This window comes from Ipomoea nil, unplaced genomic scaffold, assembly GCF_001879475.1.
Source record: "Ipomoea nil cultivar Tokyo-kokei standard unplaced genomic scaffold, Asagao_1.1 scaffold2480, whole genome shotgun sequence".
Taxonomy (NCBI): domain Eukaryota; kingdom Viridiplantae; phylum Streptophyta; class Magnoliopsida; order Solanales; family Convolvulaceae; genus Ipomoea; species Ipomoea nil.
The window spans coordinates 4,675,370-4,686,343 of record NW_017618908.1 but is presented as its reverse complement, the minus strand read 5'-3'; positions in this window follow the sequence as shown (position 1 = coordinate 4,686,343).

The following is a 10,974-nucleotide window of genomic DNA, read 5'->3' as shown; positions in this document are numbered from 1 at the left end:
TACGTGGTACTATCATTGACTGGTTAAGAATGATGTGTTACGACTTACCACTATGAGTTAATATTTGAAGCTACTTGCTTTTACTTTAATTAATGGTTGCAGTAAGCGGCTAAGCGCTAGGCGCTAGTCGGGCGCTCGGGCAGTGTCTAAGCGAGTTAGGCGGGCTTCAAAAAAATAGTAGGAGATTTGCAGTTTGACAATTTTAATGAGGCTGTTTTTAATATTCAATCAAATAACACATCCAAATAAATGAAATAATAATAATTTATAAGTCATAACATTAAAATAATATTAAAAAATAAAAATACTCAAATACTTTAACTATCCAAAGATTCAAAGTATCAAACTAGTCTACGGACAGCTAGACTAGACGAAATCGGTCAAAATCAGAAGAAATCGACCGACTCGGCCAAGTTGGCTGCCTAGGTCGATTTTGCCGCATAGGCGTCCGACCAATTTTTTGGCGCATAATAGTGAAAGCGGAATGGCTTAGGGGCGCCTAGGCCAATTTTTACAATTGTGCTTTAATTAAGTATTTACTAACCCATCAAGATTATGTGGTCTAATGGTATTCGGGTTGGACTTTCATTTGGAAGAGTTGTGAGTTTGAGCCTTAGTGGAGGCGTTGTTACTACTTTTTGTTTCAGTAGGTTGAGAAAATATATGAACAGATGAGCCAAATATCTGCATATTATTTTCTTGTACTAAAATCATTACATTACGTTCTCATACTCTTGTGATAGATTCAAACTTTTTATTTTCATTAGCTATTCGCGAATTGTCTGTGATAAGAATTATACGCCAAGATTATTACCCACGTTCTAACCAAATCCCCCAAGGTCAAGAAATAGATCACCAAGATTGGGTGCCGTCAAGAAATCAGGTTAAGTCGTCGTTGCTCTAGATATCACATTAGTATTCGACACAAATCACGACATATTTGAGCCACCACCTCCATACTAACACGTCAAACTTGTCGACAATATGTCAATATTGTATTATTTCTTTCTTGTACACTTTCTACTCTAGCAGAGATTCCTAAGCACACCTTGTACTTAAGTGATTGTACTTGAACTTATTTATATTATTAATAAATACATCTTTTACACTCTCCCAAAATAAATACACAATTTTTAATAATTTACAAAACTCGCAAGTCATAAAATCTAAGCATTAAATTTTAGTTGAGTTGGTAAAAATTTTCATTTTTCTAGTTAAAATTGCAAACTAGTTCACCGAAATCAAATCTAATGAACGTAATAATTGGATTCAAATCAAACTGCAATCATTCCTAATTAAATTAATATGTTGATTGTTAAAATGCATTTTAATTTAACTATAAATTATAATAATGCATTTCATGCCATATATATATATATATATATATATATATATATATATATATATATATATATATATATATATATATATATATATATTGCACATTGTAGAGAAAACACATGCATGAATAATAGAGTAGGGGCCTAAAGACAGTGTATTGTACAAAGATGATATCATATTCAGAATTAATGTTTGGTTTATATGTTTGCTGATTTTGGTAGCTTTGTCGGTCGACGCTCAATCCATCATGTAATCCTAACCATTCGTTTAGTTTACGAAAAGGAATATTCTATTACTCCGTATTTTTTTGATATTACTGACTCTGTTACAATGTATAATAATATATGTTCATATATTACTTCGTATTTGATTTAGTAAAAAATAATAGGAATGCAGTGTGGGACCAACCTCTCAAAGTGAGGGGACTCCTTGTGCGCAGTAAGTAAATGTCTAGCTTCTGTGGTTCATGTTCATGTTCAGTTGAGTTACCATGATTTACATCCTCAACTCTCAAATGCTCTGTCGGGCTGGAGTGTGAGGGGCTCTTAGGGTTGGGATTCAACCTTTTAATGGGAAGAAAATAATAGGAATTGAAGAGTTATAATTTACTGGTTCAAAGAATTTCTTTTTTTTTTTTTTAAACCAAACAAGCTTTGAATTTACTTTCGATCCTGAAAATCTAATATAATACGTTGTAATTAATAAATTGTTAAATTGAGAGAATTTAAAATTGAAAAAAAAAAAAAAAAGTTACTTCCTAACAAAAAGCATTCATTAATGTTTATTTCTTAAATATAATTATTTATAAGATTAAAGCGAATAAAGTTCTTCTTTTAAAAAAAAAAAAAAGAAAAAAGAATAAGTTCTTTATCTTTATTGATTATTCATGAATGTGTTAAATATACCACAAGTTCATAATGAATTCTTGTAATAATTAAATATAAAAGTTAAAAGATTCTAGATATGTCATGAAATTATACCATGATGTCAAAAAACTCTTAAGAGGGAGCGTGTTCATTTTTAGAAACATTTCTCTCTCTCTCTCTCTCTCTCTCTCTCTCTCTCTATATATATATATATATATATATATAAAAGAGCGCTCATATGTGCTCATGTCATTAGGTGTGGTCGTATCTGTGTTGTTGAATCAGTTTAATCTAACGGCAATGGTAATTCTGAAGATTTTCGCGCGTTTTGGTAAGTGGGGGTGTTATGGTAATTACAATGGCCATTTATAGCGGGCGGGTTCCAGAATACACCAACAGTGTTGACAACATACACCAATAGTGTAATAAAACACACCACAGTGAAACACACCAATGGTGTATTCCCGTGTTATGGTAATTACAGTGGCCATTTATAGCAGTCGGGTTCCAGAATACACCAACAGTGTTGACAACATGCACCAATAGTGTAATAAAACACACAACAGTGTGATTTTTCCTATTCCGGTGTTTTATGACGAGTTTACCCTTGCAGTTCGCTGGGTAGGAGAATGTGCGCGAAAATACTGAAAAAATCTTGATTAATATGATTCATTGGATCTATCTAATCTAATGGTCTATAATTGACCATATGACCACACCTAACAACATGGCCACATGTAATCATCCCTATATATATATACACACACACACACACACAAACTCCAAAAAAAAAAAAAAAAAAAAAAAAAAAAAGATGTGACTATTTTTATAATTAAAAGCATTTTCAAAAAATTACAAAAAAAAACTATATTTTACGAGTCTAGTTGAAAAACATTCATTCTCCAAAATAAAGGTAAACAACTAGTTTTTAAATTATCGTTTCCTTATGTTCTCTTGCACCCCATTTTCTTGTGCTATTACTTAGGGTGTAAAATTTGACAACTTCAATCTATTTGGTCGGACAATTAACTTAATAATTACTAAACCATAATATTTTAAGTTTGACTCTGAAATTGTTTATCGACTTTTTCAATTGGCCAACCCAATTATGAACAATCTAAAATAATTTACTAATCCACAAGACCAACTCCACCTACAAAACACTTGCATGTAACAATTATAATGAGAATTAATTCCCAATAAAGGAGATATGCATCATGTTTGCGTCAATATGTTGCACGTTTGCAATTTGTATCACTAAAAATGAAAATAAAATAAAATTGAAAAGTTGTCACCGACAACCCCATAGATACCAAAATTGTGTTGCATATGCTTTAGACTTCGGTTGGTCATAAATACCCCCACGTTAATATTTCCTTTCCTTTACTATCCTATTTAATTGCATCCAAACACCTTTTGCACACATAAATGACATAATTGATATGGACTTCTCCTACACCAAATAAGCTAATTTAATAATTAATTAAATTAATTTACAACTTATAAATATTTCATATATATAAGGAAGGGATCAGGTGCAGGGATGACTTCTTGTGCGATTGTGCGAGTGGACGCACATTAAGCATTAAACTGACATACTTTAAGTACAAAACACACGCACATTAAGCACACAAACAAAACACCTTAAGAACACAAACTCATGCACCTTAAACACAAAACTCACGCACCTTTAAGTTTCAACAACTACCCACGCACCTTAAGCACAAAACTCACGCACCTTAAACACAAAACTCACGCACCTTAAGCACAAAACTCATGCACCTTAAGTTTCAATAACAACTCACATTAAGCACAAACCCACGCACCATAAACACAAAACTCACGCACCTTAAAACCGCACAACTGCACGGGAAACATTCACTGCACTGGAACTTAATTAATTATATATATATATATATATATATATATATATATATATAATATGAGATCTGGTGCGAAAATTTGCTCAAATGCGAATATGCGATTTAATATGAGATATCATTTCCTTTTTTTTTTTTTAATGTACTCTCACATTCCATTGTCTTATTGCTAATTGTGTGTCATTTTAATTCATTGTCTTATTTAATTATTGTTCAAACTCTTAGTTAATTAATTTTAAATCATTTATTTTTATATTTTACCATTGTGTTTTTTTTTCTTTTATAGTACTACTAACTCTATTCCAATGTAATATCAGTCAATACATTACTTTCTCAACCTGAAAGTTTAACATTTTTATAAATTAGTAGTTAGAGACAATATTTTTATTATTGATTTATTAATTTTTTAAAATAATATAATATTATTTAACATTAAATCTCTATACTTTAAGTTATGAAAGTATTTTTTTTTTAAAAAAAAATGTATAGACTCAATGAACATTTAATATAAAAAAAAATATTTTCAAAAAAAATTGTATAGACTCAACAAACATTTAATATAAACAAATATATTATTTTAGTGCTTTTACATTTATCAACTACCCTAACTTTGTTTTTACTATATGCTTCTAATCCAACTTACCAATTTAATATTTATAAATTTTCAACTAACTTCTAATAACAAATATCAATTAAAATTAAATTATCAACTATAAGATAACTTGGTATGACAAAACAACAATGGCCAATGAGGCCTTAATCAATCAAATTATATATACAATATAAAAGTTGGCATAATTTTTATATTTCCCAAAAAAAAAAAAAAAAAAATGGCATCTATCATGCACAAGTGCACAACCACACATATGATTACAAAACTAGATTATGAGTTAATAATTATTAGATTATAGACTACCCACTAGTGATTACACTGCCCCACAGGACAATTAAAGTAGTAAAGGGCTCCTAATTGATTTTTTTTTTTTTTTTTTTTTTTTGAAGGAGCTCCTAAATGATTTTTTAATTGAAAATTTATAATCTTTAATTTGGCACTTTTTTAAGGGATAAAAAAATTTCCATTAGGTACTAATTAAAAAAGTTGCCACTTACACTCTTTGCATATTACACTATCGTATCTTATGAAATTAAAATTAATTTAGTTGAATTTCAGAATTAGATTGTACTTAAAAATGCTCATCCAAAAACGTAATTGCATACATATAAATTTAAATTTTCAATTTCATACTTAAACCACTTACTCATTTCCACTTAATCAACCCTTAACCTCAATTAATTGCCAAACCATGAGCCCAAACTTTTGAGTTAATTATTACATGTGGGTATATAAGTTAAATATATTTCCCCTTTAAAACAACCAAACCTAACTTATTCCATTTATACAAATAATTCTTTTGCCTATGGGACCAATATGCTTGGGAACCTTCCAATGTATACTTAAGTGTCTAACTTGCTCTTCTCGTACTTAAAAATTACGAATTCTATTCTAACCAAAACCCTCATGGTCGAGCCTGTCTTACAGAGTTCTTAATGTAGTTTATCTCTTCTATGTAATTTGCAAGCTATTACATAGGAATGAGCTTTACCTAAAATGTAATAGAGTCAATAATATTAAAAAAAAATCACTTTAAATTATATATTTTTTCTTAATTACACTTTTAGTCTTTAATTTTTTCTTTTTAATTATTTGTATTGTTTTTGGGAACAACAATACAAACAATGGAAACTAAATTATTTTTTCTTTTCTCGGTTGGCTGTTGAGCAGTCCTAATCTCACATTAAAAATCATTACATATCTACTATTGGCTTTTTATTTTATTTTGAATTTTGAATTAGAACGAAATATCGCGGTCATTACTTGAAGTTCAAAGGTATGTACGGAATAAATCCCTATACACGACTGCATGAGAGATAAATTATATATCTCTTAGGGGGCGTTTGGTTCAGGTTATATTATATAATCAAGGGAATGTGACATTCCCGAGCTTACATTCCTATGTTTGGTTCATTTTCTCTGAGGGAATATAACATTCCCAGGGAATGCAACATTCCCTCCACATAGGATTTTGAAGGGAATGTGATTCCCTTCATTTTGTTAGGTAATGTAGGATAACCTTGCATATTTATGAATTTTGTCATTTTAATTCTAATTATTTAAAGATATATATTTTATGTTAGCTTATATATATATATATATATATATATATATATATATATATATATATATATATAAAAGATAAGATAACCCTAAACCAAACATAATTATATTACATACCTCAATTTTAACCAAACACAGGAATCTAACATTCCCAGTAATCTAACATTCCCAGCAATCTAACATTCCTAAGGTAATCTAGCATTCCGTGAACCAAACGGCCCCTTAATTTTCTGGAGCATTTAGCTCCTCCTTACTCACAAATTGATAACGGATTTGACCGAAAAGGTATTGATAAAAATTAAATATTTAACTTTATGATACAGTAATTATATTCCACGCCCGCATATGCTTAGCTTAATGGTTTTAGTGGACAATATTTGAGAGAAGAGATCAAGGTTCAAATTTCAGCGCGCGGCAGTGTGGAAATGTCTAAAGTGAGCAGATTCCTTGTGCGCACCGACATTTTGCCCTATCCGCTGTACTCATTGAGTCACCGTGATTTACATCCTTCCAAATGCTTTGTCGAACTGGGGTGTGGGGGCCCTTAGGATGGGGGATTCAACCTTTGGGAGAAGTAATTATATCCCACTTACGCCCGCATGGGTAGCTCAACTGATCATAGAGGTGAAACTTTGTAAGAATGACCAGGGATCGAGTCTCACCAGCGGCAGTGTGGGAGCAACCTCTCAAAGTGAGGGGGCTCCTTGTGCGCAATGAGCACCGGTCTAGCCTCTGTGATTAATGTTCAGTTGAGTCCACCGCTCTGTCGGGCCGGGGTCTCTCAAAGTGAGGGGGCTCCTTGTGCGCAATGAGCACCGGTCTAACCTCTGTGATTAATGTTCAGTTGAGTCCACCGCTCTGTCGGGCCGGGGTCTCTCAAAGTGAGGGGGCTCCTTGTGCGCAATGAGCACCGGTCTAGCCTCTGTGATTAATGTTCAGTTGAGTCCACCGCTCTCTCGAGCCGGAGTGTGGGGGGCCCTTAGGGTTGAGGTTCAGCCTTTTGCAAGAATTATATCCCACTCACTTAGTTATTGCTTCCGCGTCATTTTTGGCTTCATTTTAGTACGTGACATACTGTTTATAGAAGTACACGTATATAAGAGGCACGTTTTTTGTTTATTGAAATGCATTTATTACTAACTTTAATTTTAACTTGTTCTTTCTTTTCAGAGATTAATTGCTTTTGTCTTAACCAAATTGCTAAATTTCTTTAAAATTTGTAAGGAAAGTTTTTGTTATATTTAATCTTTTTTTTTTTTTTTAAATACAAACTTAAATTTAGCCTACCAAGATACTTTCACACTATGCGGCAGGCGGCAGCAATATTTTAAATGATTAAAAATTAATTAAATATTTGTGATAATGTTACCACCTTACAATCTAACTCGTCTAAATTAACTTTTCCAAAATCACTAACATGAGAAAATTTTATTCATAAATTACATAATTGAACTATTGAAAGTATGTAAAGTCTCTTACTCTCTTATCTAAGAATTAAAAAAATAGATATAATGATACGAGAAGAACCTAAAAGTTACCTCATTTATAGGCCTTCGGACGGGTTCATAAAATTCAATATATAGTATGGCAAAAGTATAAAATTTGAGTTATCAAAATAATTTTAAAAAATATATATATATAATGAGACGATTTATCAGAAGGAAAAAGTACATATTTGATCCAATTTATAGGATAATAAGTAATATATTTTTTATATTATAAGTATCACCAACTTTTAGTTCTTGAGTTGTGAATAGAGCAGCATTTCTAGTTTCTTTATTAATGAATTTATCAAAATTTGTCATTAATTTTTAAAATTTTTAATTAATACGAGCATTTATACCTATTTTTTGCATGGGCAGCTCAAGTGGTCATAGATGTAAAAAGTTAAAAGAATGACTAGGGATCAAGTCTCATCAACGGCAATGTAAGAGCTACCTCTTAAAGTGATGAGATTCAACCTTTTAGAAGAATAAGTAAAAATAAAATTTAAAACTAACTCAAGATTTTTCTTTTATTTATTTTCCAGAAAATACTTTATCCAATTGATGAAATGAACTTGGATACGTGTCTTCACCTATTGCACCCTCATCATGGTTAAATAGTAATTGTAGCCATTAATGGTTACATTTTTAAGTTTTAAATCTTTTAACCGTATTGCAATTTTAGATTTTTAGTTCTCTCATTTATGGAAAACGTTTACTTTATCTCTTTTCGTCACACGTGGAGAACATTAGCATGTTCAAAGTAAAACATAAAAATAAAAATTGTAAATATCCTAAATATCTACCCCTGTCAAATTACTTGAGATCTCCACAAACAAAGGGTAGTTCCTACACGGCTACACCCTAATTTTTTAAAAATGAATTCCAACATTGATTTATTTATGTGTGACGAAGAAAACTCACAACTATTATGTAATAGTGTGTATTAGGTAAGTTAGGTAAGTTCTATTGTGCAGTAATTCACAAATCACACATAAGAAGTATATTGCATTAGAGATACTCTAAACGATGAATTCAACTGAGGTACGAGACATTATTGTAACAATGTTTGCTATAAGCTACAAATAAGACATTATTGTAACTCACAAATTAACAGAATAACTTATTTTAAGATACAAATAAGCTATAAGCTCTGTTTGGTAAAGAAATAGGAAGAGTTTAAAATAATAACTTATTTTGAAACGCTACTTCAAATAGTGTTTCAAAATAAACGTTTGTTTTTTAAAACTTTTTCCCTGTGTTATCTTTATTAATTTACAAAAATTATATCATATGCCATTCATTAATCAAAATGTTAATATCTTAGTTATCATTTTTATGTCTTTTTACACTTATCAACTAATTCAACAATTAATTTTACCAAATACTTTAATTTCAATTAGTTAACTTAGGCTCTGTTTGGCAGAGCTTATTTAGGAGCTTATAACTTATTTTAAGCTACTAATAAGCTATAAGCTCTGTTTGATAATGTTCCCAAAATAAGCTCATAGCTTAAAATAAGAGCTTATTTTGGAACGCTACCTTAGGTAGCATTTTAAAATAAGCTCCTAGCTTCCTAACTTTTTTTCCATCTTTATCCTTATTATTTTATGAAGATGTCTTTTTTAGTCTTTTTATATTTATCAACTTATCAAAAAGCTAATTTTACCAAATACTTTCAATCATAACAGCTAGCTTAACAGCTCTTCAGTTTTCAGCTCCGAGCTTATAGCTTTTCAGCTTTCAGCTCATTTTCAACTAGGTTTGCCAAACATCGCCTTATTAGCTACTAACTTTTCAGCTTTCATATTTCAGCTAGACATGCTAAACAGAGATAATAGAAACTTCAAATTGTAATAAATTTTTGTAATGTTGTTTGTAATAATATTGTGCAAATTTTGTAACAAGCATATTGAACATAATATTATTAGGCGTTTGGTTTATAGAATAAATTAAAAATATAATTAACTATCAAACATAGCACTATTAGGTCACCACTCCAAACACAAGTTACACAATGCTTGAATTATATACGAACAAATTTGAACTCAATCCTTTTGAATCCAGTTGAAGCATTTCACTTTTTTTTTTTTTAAATAAAAAATTCAGAACAAATTATATAAGTAATTTATTAATCAAATAACAATATGAGATTGAGAGGGTTTACTCGACATTTTGCTTTGTACACTATTTCTATTGTCCTCTCTCCCTACTTTCAAAATTATCACAATAAATTCTTCACCAAAATTTGTATAATAAGACCATTTGTTACAATAAATGTTTTTACAAACATTTATATCTAGATAAAATATAAACAAAAATATCTAAATTAATAATCAATTGAGTTTAACTAAAAATTTAAAAGTTCCTTGAGATTTGAGTCCTGGTTCATATAATATGAATTACGTTTTAGACCCAATACTTACAATATTTGGTTTGAGTGAAATACCACATATTATGTTGGGCAACCGTGCATGGTGCATACGGTTCCAAAAACAGCGTCGTTTTGATTAAAAACGCGTGTCCGACTTTAAAAAATTAGTTTTGATTGCCGTTAACGGTGTTATGTTGTGCATAATTTGAACTATATATCTATAATTAATGAACTATATATCCTGAATGAATGAACTATATATACCCAGAATGAATGAACTATATATCCCGAATGAATGAACTAGATATCAAGAATGAATAAACTATATATCTATAATGAATGAACTATATAGTTCAAATTATGCACAACATAACATCATTAACAACAATCGAAACTGATTTTTTAAAAAAAGTTGAACTTCAAAACGACGTCGTTTATACAACCAACCGCTCCAGTGAAATACATACAAATTTTAATTTCGAATATAATATACATAAAATTTAAACAATTGATATTCAAACTAAATTTATGTCCAGATATAACATAAATAAAAATATACAAACCAATAACTAACCTATTAAGTTCACACTTGATCTAATACCAACGGTAAATTATAATGTTAAAACATTGAACCCGATAATATTTCAAAATTAAATACTCCGTACATAATATCTGAAGATTAGAGGCGTTAAATTAGTAAATATTGCGTATTAAATATAATTTAAATGTTGACCGGTTTAATTGTGATGCGCCACGCCAACCATAACATACCGTACATTTTTATGAGACTAACCATATTTAAACCTGTTTTTAGTTTAGACGGTTTCGAAATCTTGAATCCAAATCAAAGAAA